Genomic DNA, 14705 nt, shown 5'->3' on the forward strand with positions numbered 1-14705 from the left:
CGTGTTCTCTGGAGGATTTTATTATGAAGGAAAGTTTTTTTTTTTTCAAAGCCCTTTTTTGCATTGCTTAAGATGACCATGTGATTCTATCAAGTCTGTTTATGTGCTGTTTTACCCTTATCGATTTCCACGTTACACCAACTGTACACTCCTAGAATAAAGCCAACTCCGTAATGATGTGTCATCTGCTTCATGTGCTTTTGTTTTTTGCATTTTTTTGTAAAACATTTATGGAGAAATTTTACCTTTGTGCTCATGAGAGAAATTAGTTTTCTTTCATTGTGGTGCCCTTATCCTCTTTGTTATCAGGGCAATGCTAGCTCCATAGAACGAGTTGACAACGTTTCTTCTTTTCTGTTCCGTGGAGCAGTTGGAGGAGCGCTGGTGGCAGCATTTCCGTAAAGGACGGACAGAATCCATGAGTAAATTCATCTGGTCCTGGGAGACGTTTTATAACTGCCCTAGTCTTGTTGATTGCTATGAGTCTGTTTAAGTCATGTACATCTTTTTATATTTAAATTTTATAATTTTATATATGTATCTGGGAAGTTATTATTTTACAGACTTTTCCATTTTTAGAGTATAGAGTTTCAAACTACCTCCAGATTTATTAGACCCTGGTAACCTCCTACTTACCATTCTGGTTGGTGGCATAAACCTGAGAGAGAAGGAGCTTAAAAATGAGGCCAACCAAAGTCTCATGCAATAGCTAAATTTATTCAGAGCATCAGACAATTTATACTTTGAGGTTTAAGACGAATCGCATGAGTAAGATGTCCAATCACTCGGACCAGTTCCACGTGGAAACAGACATGTTTTCCACAGAGGCACACAAATAACAACAGCTGAAGTAAACTCACTCTGGCTGCTTCAGCTGGGAGGAGCACAGGTCAGATGGAAATAACAAGTCTGGGTTTTGATGAAAACTGGGGTCGCAAGCCTCTGGTTTTCTTAGAGTTTTCTCACAAGCACTCTGAGTGCTCACACGACTCCATTCTTGGACAGTGTTTTGACAACCTCCCCCTTTCCCTCTCTAACTTTATTAAGATCTTTTTTCTCATTCTTTTGGTTTACTTAGCCAGGAGTTTGTCAATCTTGTTTACTTTGTCAAAAAATCAACTCCTTGACTGATCTATGCATTGTTCTTTCAGCCTCCAGTTTATTGGTCTGCCCTGGTCCTTAGAATTCCTCCTGCCTCTGGGTTTGCAGCTTTCTGGTTGTTTTCCTGGAGCTGCAGGTGCATCGTCAGGCTATTCCTCGGACAGCCTTTTGGCTTTTCACCATTAGCACTCAGAGTAAATTGTATTTGCGTCCATTCTAGGAATCTTACATTTAACCTCTGCTTTTTCAGTGTCCTACTAGGCATTCAAGAGCGTGTTGCTTGGTCTCTGTGTGTTTGTGTACTGTTGCCGTCTCATTTTATTCTACTGTGTTCTGATAGGATGCAAGAGATCAATTTAATTCTTTTGTACTTGAAAGACTTGATTTGTGACTTAGGAAATGATCTATCTTAAAGGAGGTTCCATGGGCTGCTGAAAATATATAGTATGTGCTGTGTTAGAATCTCGGCTCATCCAGACAGACCACATCAGGCCAGTACAATTCCACATGAGAGAGGCTGATTGGGGGGGGGGAGGGAAAAGAGGGTGATGAAGATGAAGGAAGGAAGAAAGAAAAGGGGGGGAAGGTCAGTAAGGGTTTGCCTTCTATTTGGGCAGTGATGTAACTGCTCACAGGTAAAGGTGGGAGGTGGGCCAGGTGGACGCTGGGAATGTATGGTGATCACCATGGCAACAAATGCATGGGTCCCTGTCACCTATGGGTGATGCCATAGTCATTCGGAGGAGGTGGATTCGGAGGTGACCTGCAACCATAAAGCCAGTTCCTGATGCCAATCTGCTCTGTGTTTGTGTGTGTGTGTGTGTGTGTGTGTGTGTGTGTGTGTGTGTGCACATATAATATACTATATAATGTATACATTGTATATATATTCATTCTATAGTCAGAAGCTTCTCTCTTTTTTCAGATTCATTTTTATTTTTAATTCTCTGTATATGTGCGCACGGGTTTAATTGCTCACGGAGGCCAGAAGCATCTGATACTCTTGAAGCCTGAGTTTTGAGTTACCTGACATAGGTGCTGAGAACCAAATTCAGGTCCCTTTCAAGAGCAGTGTGTGTTCTTAAGTACTGAAGCATCTCTCCAGCCCCAACGCTGATGCTTCTGTTCGAATGTTCGGTTCCGATGACCTGTTAGACAGAGTGGTGGCATCAGGACTATTTAACTTTTTCCGTCTATCAACTTTTTTAAAAAAAATGAAGTTTGAAGTCACAGCATTTGGTACATAGATATTCATTATTTGTGCTCACAAGTCTCTTGATGTTCTGCTTTGGTTTTGGTCAGCTTGACACAAGCTAGGGTCGTTTGGAAAGAAGGAACAGCAACTGAGAAAATTCTTCCATCAGATCAGCCTGTAGGCAAGTCTGTGAAGCTTTGACTTGATAAGTGTTTAATGTGGGAGGCCCCGCCCATTGTGGGCAGTGCTCCATTGGACCTGAGTGTTCCGAAGGAACAAGCTAGCAAACAGTATTCTACCACGGCCTCTGCTTCAGTTCCTGCCTGAGTTACTGGAAGTCCTCATCTGACTTCCCTCAGGAATAGACTACAACTTGGGACATGAAGCCAAACAAACCCTCCCCGACCCAAGTCGGTTTTGGTCACATGTTTACCACAACAGCAGAATGGCAGTGAGGACACAGTTACTATTTCTACTTTGATACTTTGTCAGATAACAAAATAGCTACACCCGTTTAATTTTCATTACTCTTTACTTGATAGACTGCTTCCTATTCGTCTACATGTTGGAGATGACAAATAGCTGTATCTAATTTTTCAAGCCATTCAATTAGTCTGCATCTCTTTATTATTAAGTCATTTATAACTAAAACTGTTCCTTTAGACGTTTATTAATGACTATAGTCTTATTGGTTGTGGGGTCTTCCATAGGAATCCTAGCAACGGACACATCCTCTATGAGGGGTGAAACTATCAACTGCCAAAATCCCCTCAGTAAGGGGCAGGGCCAGAATATCATCTGTTCCACCTATGCAAGAATTGTATGCAACTTGATCATGTACCAGTGCTGTGAGTTCCTGGGTATCATGCTCAGATAGTTGCTGGGGATTAAACCTCTGTTCTCATGCTTTCCTGGCAAGCATTTTTACAGCACTCCTCCCCATTCTCAGGCCCTTGCATCCACAATAATGTCCCTCTTGGGTCTCGTGAGAGCAGGGAGTTGGCGTAGCTGTCCCACTTGATAAATGAAATTAAAATCTTGCTGAAGCTGTGACAAGAGCAGGGCTCACAGTAGAACATGATAAAGAAAGACGACGTGTTGGCGCCGCTAGTCAAGCACAGAGAGTGGGCGTGGTCAGCTGAGTTTGTGAGGTCTCCTCTTTCCCATGGTTCAAGCCTGCCACTCCATGTCCGATGTTCACCGGGACTCTCTTCACCGTGGCTGCTTTCCTTCCTTTTGCAAACCTGGAGCCTCTGCTGGCCACACTGAGCTTCACAGCCTGTGGTCTGGGCAAGTTCTGTAGTCCTTCTAAACTTGCATCCCTGAGGTGGCTATGGTGCTTTTAACTGGGGGCGTCTCCCCATTGTGGGGGGTGAGAGGGAGCCGTAGCCCTGAGGTCAGTCCAGGAAGAGGACCCCTGTCTTTGCGTTCTCCACGCTGAGTTACAGGTGCATAGCATTTCGTGGGCTGCTGTTCCCGGGATTAAACCGAGATCCTCACACTTCCAATGGCTAGTACTGGGCCCTGTCTTCAGCATGAACATTCCTCTTTCATGACATACATGCCTGGCCTTTTCTCTTTGAGAACCCACTAAAGCTCAACGCTTGCAGGAATGAGTCCGTCGGAAAGTGGGGAATGAAAATGTTCTGTTTTCTTTTTCACTTCTTTACTAGGATAGTCCGTGAAGAGATTTTCCCCACTGTCTTTCGTTACTGCTAAGGTTTGAATGTAAAATGCTGCCATAGGCTCACTGTCTTATTTAGGGTTTTACTGCTGTGAACAGACACCATGACCAAGGCAAGTCTTATAAATGACAACATTTAATTGGGGCTGGCTTACAGTTTCAGTGGTTCTGTCCATTACCATCAAGGAGAGAGTATGGCAGCATCCAGGCAGGCATGGTGCAGGAGGAGCTGTGAGTTCTATACCTTCTTCCAACAGAAACCAGGAATGGACTGAGTATCTTTAGGCAGCTAGGAGAAAGGTCTCCAAGCCCACCCCCAGAGTGACCCACTTCCTCCTACAAGGCCACACCTTCTAATAGTGATATTCCCTGGGCCAAGCATATGCAAAACATCACACTCACCTAATTCTGAACACCATGATCTTGTATTTCCAGGATCCCATGTTATGAGGATTGTATTTCTGCCATTTAAGCCTGTGGTATTTTGTTATGGCAGCTTGAGCAAACTAAGTCATCAGTGGTAGAAGTCATACACATAAGGATGAAGTTACTGTTTGATCCTTTCTCTTTATTTACCAGATTCCAAGACAATTAATTTGTTTCTATCATCCTCCTAAGGTCACCCCATGTGTAGATACTTTTGTCATTATTGAATCATGGGTTTAAGAATGGTTTATAAATTTCAATCCATCACAATCCTACTCTAACACTCAAACTATTTCATCTCTGGCCAGTAAGGAGCCATTTCATATTGGCACCAGAATTCTTTTGCCACATCTGTCTTTGAAGCTTCTGTGTGGGATACGGATGAACATTCCAGGTTTTTCTGGTCCTCATGTCTTGCCTCAGACTGAAGATAATCTACATCTACATGAAGCCTGGGTTCCTGGTAATGAGAACAAGTAGTTCAAGAAAACAAGCCAAAGCCTTGAAACACTGTTGCATGCTCCCGGGAAGGCTGTTATTTCTACACCAGGGCTCCAGAACACACATAGCACAACTCACAAGCTCAGGAACATGTGTGTAAGCCCCTGGGTTCAATCCCTAGCAGTAGAAAAACAAAACCTCTACAGACTTCCATCTCTCTTGCTGGTGTGTGTGTGTGTGTGTGTGTGTGTGTTACATTCTGACAATTCTGGATTCCGATGTCACAGAGATGAAAAACTAGAATAGACCATAATTAGACCTGTGCTTTATCCTTGTGGTACACAGCAGTCTCGTAATATCATTACTATTTGCAGTTTTGTCCATAATCACTAAGAATCATTGTAAAGGTTTAGACATGGGCTCAGGAGATGGTTCCATGGATAAGAGTGCTTGTTCTGAAGGCATGAGAATTTGAGTTTGAATTTCTAGAATGTTCATTAAAAAGCCAGGCAACACACACACACACACACACACTTACTCATATATACATCCATACACATATACCCATACACCCACAAGCACACCCATGTATAGCCAAACATCTATACCCATACACATACCTACATACACCCATACATGCATACCCCCACCACACATACTCATATACATATACACATACACACACCTGTACACGCACACACAGGCTTGCATGTGCAAGTCCATTCCTGGTCCCGGTCAATATTGAACTGTTTTTTTTTTTTTTCCTCTTGCTGTGTGGCATCTTTCCTAGGGAGATGGGATAAAAATATTTATTCACCCCAAATAAACAAGCAATGAGAGGCCAAAGAAATAATGCCACCAAAGTCCAACCTGGAGACCCAGTGAGTTTTCAGGGCTTACTCACAATAGTATAAGTGAAAAGTTATCTACAGAGGAATCACAAAAAGGCAGTTGGATCACGGAAAGCTCACCCACTGTGGCGGACAGCCTATGAAAGCTGGAAGGCTAGCGGTCACCACACCACGTGCAGGCACCCAGTCAGAGGTCAGAGGATCTTTTAGCTAGCTGGCCTTTGTTTCCTCAGGACCTTACTGCTTATATAACTTTGGAGAGGGAGGGGCTTTGGTCATCTGGTTTATTTTAAAAGCTTCCTGAGACTTCTGAGTTGTTTACTTCCTAAGTCTTAAGGAGCTTCCCTCCCTAATGGAATGTTTTTAACTCAGGAAAAGTTGCTATACAAACCCCTCGGCCAGCCTTGCTCTACAAGTAACTGTATTATCAGAGTTCACCTTCAATCTTTAAAAAAAAAAAAAAAATTATTGTATGTATATGAGCAGTTGGCATGTATGTGCACCCTGTGCACACCTGGTGCTCACAAAGGTCAAAAGACATTATTTCCCAGGGACTACAGTTTTAGACAGTTGTGAGAACTATGTGGGTATTGGGAATTGAATCCAGGTCCTCTGCAATACCAACCAGTGTTCTTAACAACCAAGCCAAGACTCCAGCCTCTCTTCCTCATCTTTATATTGGCCTTTGCCCATTTGGTTCTGTTGTCTGTACTTCAGTTTCTAGCAAATTCCTTATGAAAGTCTCATTGGCATCTCATTCTAATATCATATATAGTCTCTATATACTTAATGTCTAAATATGAGGCCTATGTGCATGTGTGTGTGGAACCCAGAGGCTGCTGCAGGGCTTCTTCTTTCATTTCTCTTCACCTTGCTCTTCTAAGACAGGGTATCTCACTGAATCCAGCGCTCACCACTTGGCTTGATTGGCTGACCATTGAGCTCCAGTGATCTGTCTGTCATACAGGGATCTGAACTTGGGTCCTCATGCTTGTGCTGTAGGGACAGAGCCATGTCCTCAGCCCTCTTATATCTGAAAGTAGGTTTTAATTAATGTAAGCTCCTGGTTCATTGTCTTTCCTGAAATATCTTAAATATGTTACTCTTTAAAAAAAAAAAAAAAAAAAAAAAAAAAAACAGGTCTCTTTATATAACCCTGGCTGTCCCGTAATTTACTATGTAGACTAGGCTGGCCACAAATCAAAAGATCAGCCTGCCTCGGCTTCTCTGGTGCTGGGGTTAAAGGTGTGCACCATGATGCTCAAGCTTGTTGGTTCATTTTCTCCTACCATAAAATATTACTTTCAAAATGTTCATCGGTAATCTATTAATCTTTTATGCTATTTCATGCTATTTTATGCCTTTTACCTCAGTGCTCAGTTTTTAATTTCTTCTTAAAACCTAGTCATTTTATTAAGTATGACTTAGTGTTGAGACTCAATATTTTCAGGAATTTTGAGCAAGTTTTTTAAATCAGTAAACACAATTCAACACATAAGTAGACTAAAGAACAGAAAACACATGATCATCTCATCAGACAAAATCCTGTCATGATTAAGGCTCTGTAGAGATTAGAGATAGACGCGGCATGACTTAACACAGTAGAGGCCATTGGCTGCAGTCCATTCTAAATGGACAGAAACCTAAGTATTTCCACCTAACTCGGGAACAGAACAAGGGTGTTCATTCTCTCCGTTACTATTCCATACAGAACTTGACGTCTTAGCTGGAGCTTTAAAACAAAGATGAAGAGATACAGTCCGGAAAGGAAAAGTCAATGTATCCTTATCTGCAGACAACATGATTTTTATTTCCGAGTGAACATCTTTCTGTGTAGCCTTCGCTGGACTGAAATTCATTATGTAGACTGTGTTTGGCCTTAAACCCACAGTGATCTACCTGCTTCTGCCTCCCAAGTACTGGGATTAAAGGTGTGTACCACCATCCCCAGTCATGTGATATGATTTTATACATATAAGACCCTAAAGACTCCACCAGAGTACTTTCTGTAGCTGATACTTTCAGCAAAATGGCCGGATATAAAATTAATAGACTTTATTTCTTAAATTGCACTCCTTTGTTTCTAAACAGACTTTGTGTTCATAGAGTGGAAGGAGTTCTTCAGATTTTGGAATCTGTCTTAGTTCCCGGTGGGATGCTCAGAGCTCTGATCTCAAATGACAGGACAAAGGGGAGATACCCTGAGATCCCTGCTCCAGCCTGACCCAGGGACAAGCCTAGGTCATCTCTGGCCCGCACTCTCAGCCTTGCACGCTTTCAGCTTTGGTGCCGACCTTGATCTGAGAACACCCACCAGCAAGAGCACTCATTAAAGGCCAGCAATCCTGGCTGAAACACAAGACGAGGGGGCCAGGCATCATCAGGATGACTCCTCAGACCACAGGCTTCCTCCCGTGCTGGCATTCAGTAAGCCCCTGGGGAATGAGACACCACCTGGCAGAGAAGAAGTTTCTAAAAGGGACAGAGATTTCCACCTCAATCTTCCTCTACCACTGCTCTTCCCTCCCTCCAGCCACGTGTCCTGTCGGGTCCTCCCACTGTTTCTCCAAGAGGCCAGCTTCCTGCTGGTTCATTTCCTCTCACCAACCTGTATCAGCCTCTAGAAAATGACTGAACTCCTTCCTCAGCATCCTTGCTTTTTCTGTCTTTCTTTTTGTTATTTCTTCCATCCACAATTTCATACATGTATACAATGTATCTTGGTCATCTTCATCCCCTTACCTAACTCTGACATAACTTCCCACTTGTGCTGAGGCCCCTCTTTCCCCCATCAAGGCCTCTTCTATCCCTCCAGTTTCATGTCTTTGTCATGTGACCCACTGACTTTAAACAGATGATTACAGCACTGGGGGGAAATGAGCCCTCCCCCCATGCTCCAGTGTCCACGGTCTGCATCTTGTGCAGGTGACTGCAGCTGTGGTGGGTACATTAGTGTGCCTGCTATGTCGAGTCCAGAGGCAGCCTTTTACTCTTCGCCGTCCTCGTGAGCTTCTCATATTTTCTGGCCTTTCTTCTGCAATATTCCCTGAGCCTCGGGAGGGATGCAGATGCCCGTTTAGGGCTGAGCACCAAGCAGCCATTTGTTCTTGGCTTTTGGCCAGTTATTAAGTCTCTACATTAGCGACTGCCCCCTGCAAACAGAAATGTCTCTCACCAAGGCTGATGGCAACGCTAATCTATGAAGGCATTTTGACATGTTCACTTATACAACACTGGTAATCGTTTCCCTGGTTCTCTGGCTCTGTGATCTCCGCAGCCCAGGGCTTTTGACCAGGTTTTCAGAACCAAGGTTTTCAGAATATTCATCCCTGTTCACAGCCGTCCACCATAATTCATCTGTTTGCTTCTCATCTGTCCCCTCCATTGAATTACAAGTCAAACTCCAGTGTGACAGAGATTTCCTCTAATGTGTCTGTGATTATATTCCTGTTCTCTCCGCAGCCAAAAACCTTGGTACATAGAAATCCTGGAGAAACAACTGTTCAATTAAGTCTCTGCTGCCCGTATAAAAAAATAGAACCCTCTATCAGGCATTGCTTTTGTGTATGATGAGTAGAAAAACATTATATATATATATATATATATATATATATATATATATATATATATATCAGTATGTGTACCTGACTCATCTATGCTTGGAGTTCATATAGATTTAGTTTGGAATTATTTATGTTTGCTCAGTACAGGGGGTCAAATCCAGGGCCTTGCTCATCCTAGTCAGCCATTCCACCACGGGGCTACATCCTGCCCCTCTTTTTACCATTTATTTTGAGGCTCACTTCTCAGGGCAGCTCCAACTCTGGAGGATAATTGGAAAGGTGATCGCCTGAAAACTGTTTGCAGGGCAAGCACGGTCTAGGCCCTGTCATCACTGCCCCCAGCTCCTGCCTGCTCTTTTTTTCTCACAAACAACTTTTCTCACTGAATTGCTCATGGGAACACCCACAGAAGCAGGGACATCAAAGTCATCCAGAAGAGTAGATGATCCTGAGAAAATGGTGCCGGATGAGGGTATTAAGCGACTCCAGCCTATGGTGACATAGGCACATACTCATAGTGACCTGGCAAGTGACTTGACAGCTAGTTGGGGGCCAGGCAGACGGTTTGTCCCTATCCATCTTTAAGGAGGTAGCTCTGACCAAATCTGCCAAAAAGGGATCCAGGCCCAGTGTGGCCAGGCTTTTTGATTTCTCACTGGAAACCAGAAATCCAAATGTGTCTATGAAGTCTCCCCGTCTTCAATGTTGCTAGCAGAATGGAGAATGAAAACTTTAAAAGCACTGTTTTCTAGCTAGCATTTCCATGTAGCAAACCACCCTGGCCTTAGTGACGTGAAACAACTGTTCTGTTATGCCCACAAACCCTCTGTGACACAAGTTTCGACAGGATGCATGAGGACGGTTTGACTCAGCTCCACGGCGTCTGGGGCTTCAGCTGGGAAGAGTCAAGCACTGGCGCTCGAACCATCTGGAGGCTTCCCGACTCACATAGCTGGAACCTGCGCTGGAATGACTCAGGCCGTGACTCGGCTGGGATCGTCTACTAAAGCCCCTACACATGGCTCTCCATGTGGCCCGAGCCTGTCATGCATGGCTCTGGGTTCTGAGACTGCGTGTCCCAGGAGTGGGCTCTGCAGGAGAACCAAGCGGAAGTCGCCTGGCTTTTTACCATCTGGCCTCCAGTCTCAGAAAATCACTTCCACCGTTTTCCACTAGCCAAGGCAGCCATCCCTAACCCCCGACTTCAAGAGAAGAGGAACCCAGCTGCCGTCTCTGCATGGAAGGACATTTTTGCAGGCTACACATGCTGGGTGGGCCATGTCGGTGGGGTGTGCAGGCCAGACGGGCAAGAACATTGAAACAGCGCGCCTGCAAGGCGTAAAGGACGGGGATTCCACTGAGCCACTGTAGACCTGCAGCCGACAATCCCAGAGCACAGATTTGGGAAGTGGGGCCACAAGCAGAGGGGCTTCCCTGAGTGATATGTGGTTCCTTGGATCTGCGGTTCGGATCCCAGGCCAGGCTCTAATACTGCCTGCAGACAGCTATACGCTGACCACACACAGTGGGAACTTTACCCTTATGCATGAGTCTTCCCATGATGCATTGCCACAGGCCCAGAAACAATGGAGCCAAATGACTAGAGTCTGAAACTATGAGTAAAGACAACTCTTCCCTTGCAAGTTGGTTTCCTTGTGTGCTTTGCCACAGTGATAGATAACTAACACACTCTCTACCACTACGGTACCCGCTTCCACATGAATCCAGAGGCCCGGACATGTCCCTCCATCTTCCATTCTAGGGAGATTTTCTTTTTCGGTCCTCAGACCAAAAAGGCCAATCACATACTTACTCCAGATGTCATAGACTGAATGTGACCCGTGCAAATCACCATGTTGAAATCTATCTCTTAAGTGATGGTGTTTGGTGATTTGGGAAGGTGATTGGTGTCTATACAACATGGGCCCAACAGCTCTCCCTTGCCCTTTGCACCGTGTGGGGACATGTTAGAAACCATTAGACCAGGGAGAGGGCCTCACCAGGGCCAGCATGGGAACTTTTAGTGCAATGTGCAGTCTAGACCCCAGAGTTGCCGAAACACAAGCATTCTTCTTTCCACCCACAAACCTGGTCTCATGCCCACCCCGCCCCCAGAACACATCCTGTTAGGCTTACATCTGAAGGGTTCCCTATAGGCTACACGCTATAGACCGTTTTTTTTAGCCAGCGCCTTATCTCAGGTTCCCAGCCTCTGGAATGGTAAAAAAGACTTCTTTATTTTGAAGCCACTCAGTTTACTGTTGTGTTAAAACAGACCAAGACATAAGACGCAAGTGGTTCTGAGGAGCCAAATGTTCTCTCATGGCAGACACCTTCCTTACCAGTCTCCAAGGAAGTGTGAAAGAAAAGGCACGTGGGGAGACAGCCATGGCCTTGGGCAGAGTGTGGATGCTGGGCCAGGCCATGTGCTGGCGTGCTTACGTTCTTCCATGGACTAAAATGACCCTGTGGAGCAATGTTTCCCATTCAAAAGATGAACAAATTAAGTTTCGTGGTAAGCACAGCAAGTGTGCGGGCTCACGTTAGGTGGACTCAGAAACTTACCTACGGGGAAGAGTGGGCGGGGAACTGAGATTGACAGGTGAGGTCAAACTATGAAGAGGTTTACAAGATCTGCAGTCATCAACTTGATGAGTCAGGTTGGAGGAGCCGTCCAAGGTTCTTCAGCTGAGGGAGACCCCACTAATTGAGGCCAGTGAAGATAAAGTGATTCCTGCCAGCATTTTGTTCTACAGGTCCTCTTTCCATGGACTTCACGTTTACACTTGTCATGTAAGCGACGAGTCCTGGGAGTCCAAAGTCTCAGCAGCAAAGCAAAGACAGCACGTGAGCCTCCTGAGTCCACACCCTGGTCATCAAAGGGAAGTAGGGCCCCTCGTCACGTACTGTACTTCTACCCCTCATTGGAGCCTCCTAACATACTTTCTGTCACCTCATCTCTTACTCCCAGTGATTCTAACAGGGCTGTCAATCATTGGCTCTCTGTGGGCAGCATGAGGTCCAGCTGATCAGTCTGAGTGACTGACTGGGACTACATGGATGCTGGAGGAGAGCCAGCCTCAGGCTTTCTCAGGCCAATGGACTCCTGCCCCTGCCCGCCACCTCTACTGTCATGTGGAGATTCTCTTCCTGATGGTGAGTCCCAGTGGTGATGCTTCAGGCTTCTCCAGAAGCCAACCAAGAGCTCCAGATTCCTTCTGGCCTGGACTGCATCTTCAGGTTACTCTTATTCTTGTCACTTGTTCCAGATGAGGTCCTCACATCTGTGCCTTGTTTAGCTGTATCATATACACGTTTACTCCAACCCTCAATAGCTTCTCTCCTACAACGCCAAGAATCACAATAGAAACTGTAGGGAGTTTGTAGAGAATTAAAGGTGTGCCGACTGTGAGGTAGCAAGACGGAGAGGAAGGTGTCAATGGAATGAGTAAATATTGCGTGCAATTCTGTACAAATACTTATAGTGCATGTTTATAATATTTTTATATTTATATTTGTATGCAAATGACACCACCATTTTCATAGAAATTTCTAATTTTGGACTGTCCAAGTTTGTTTTCTATTGCTGTGATAAACAGCATGGCCAAAAACAATGGGAGGGAGGGGAAAGGTTTATTTTGTCTTATAGCTTATCATGAAATGAAGTCAGAGCAGGAATCTGGAGGCAGGAACTGAAGGGGAGATTGTGGAAGAATGCACCCCTTGGCTTGCTCAGCTTGCTTTTTTATACAACTCAAGGCCACTTGCCTAGGGATGACACCACCCACAGTGGGCTAGGCCCTTCCATAGTTTTTTTAAATGCCTCATAGTTTTGCCTACAGGCTGATTCCTCCCCTGCTATTCCCTCTTCTCAGACTCTCGTTTAAATCAGTACAGTTGACAAAAAAAAAAAAAAAACAAAAAAACAAAAAACAAACAACAACAACAACAACAACAACAAAAAAACTAACCAGCACATAGACAAACTGCTAGAACTCTTAAGAGTTCAGCAAAGTAACTGGAAAGGTAATCAATAATTAAACATCAATAGTGTTTCTATATACTGGCAATAACAAATCAGAAAAAATTTCTTTGAAAAAACAAAACAAAGCAAAACAAACCAGAACCTTGAGCTGGGGCTGTGGTGGCGTACTCATTCCTTTAATCCCACCACTGGGGAGGCAGAGGCAGGGGCATCTCTGAGTTAAAGGTCAAACTGGTCTGCAGGGTGAGTCCCAGGACAGCCACAGCCAGGTCTACACAGAGAAACTCTTATCTAGAAACAAAACAAAACAACAACAAGAGAGAGGAGACAGACACAGAGAGGGGAGACTTCATTCACTATAAACACAGAAAAAAAAAAAAATCTCTAGAGTACCAGAAACAACCTGTGTATGTGTGGATATATGAACTCTGTGTGTGTGTGTTCGCGCGCGCACGCGCGAGTGTGTATGTGCGTTTGTGTGTGTGCAGAACAAAGTACAACTCTCAGAACTCTGGTCTCTTCTTCCACCACCAGTTCTGGGGATTATTTCAGGTCATGGGGATTACACTGAAAGCTCTTTTACCTGCTGAGCATCTGCTAGATCTCAACCAGAATGACTAATTACCTGTTTAACATATCAAAGTGGACCTGACCTCCAGGTTCTCCCAGCATCCCTCCAACCTTACCTTTACAGGGACCTCTTGGCTGGCATAAGGCCTTCTTCTACCCTAACCTCCAGCCCAGGAACTAAGCTAGGCCGCCCTTTCCACAGCGGTTCTTGTTCATATAACCCAGCCATTTTTACTCTTCTTGCCCTCTTGGTTCTGCCCCTGGATCCCCTATCTACCACTCCACATGTGGCCAGGCTCAGTTGACCAGCAGTGTTTACTCGGTCTCTCCCAGATACTTCTGTCTCTGCCTGTGCTCCCTTATACCTATATAAAAAGAAAAAGGAAAAGAAAGAAAAAGAAGAAGAAGAAAAGAAAAGCCTTCAACCACTAGCAGCAAGAGCAGTTACGTCCTCATTTTCTTCTTTTTTCTTTTCTTTCTTCCTTCCTTCCTTTTAATTCACCATCTCGACTGCCCCAATTGCTTTAGTTTTATTTTATTATTATTCTTTTTGGTGGGTTTGTTACAGGGTCTCTCAATGTGGCCCTGGCTCTCCTGGAACTCTATAAACCAGGCTGACAATAGCCTCACAGAGGTCTGCCTGACTCTGCCTCCGGAGTGCCGCGATTACAAGTGTGGGCTACCACTTTTAACCAAAATTTTTATTTTTATTTTAATAAGAGAATGGAAGGTGGTTGTCTTCAAAGACTTTTAAAATCATATTTAAGTATGTGTGTCTATGTATGAGTGTGTTTGTGTGTCTGAGTATGTGGATCTGTGTATGTATGTATGTATGTATGTATGTATGTATGTATGTATGGTATGAGTTCAGGTGCTTGTGAAAGCCCCA

The sequence above is a fragment of the Micromys minutus genome (assembly GCF_963924665.1).
Source record: "Micromys minutus genome assembly, chromosome: 11".
In the NCBI taxonomy this organism is placed as follows: Eukaryota; Metazoa; Chordata; class Mammalia; order Rodentia; family Muridae; genus Micromys; species Micromys minutus.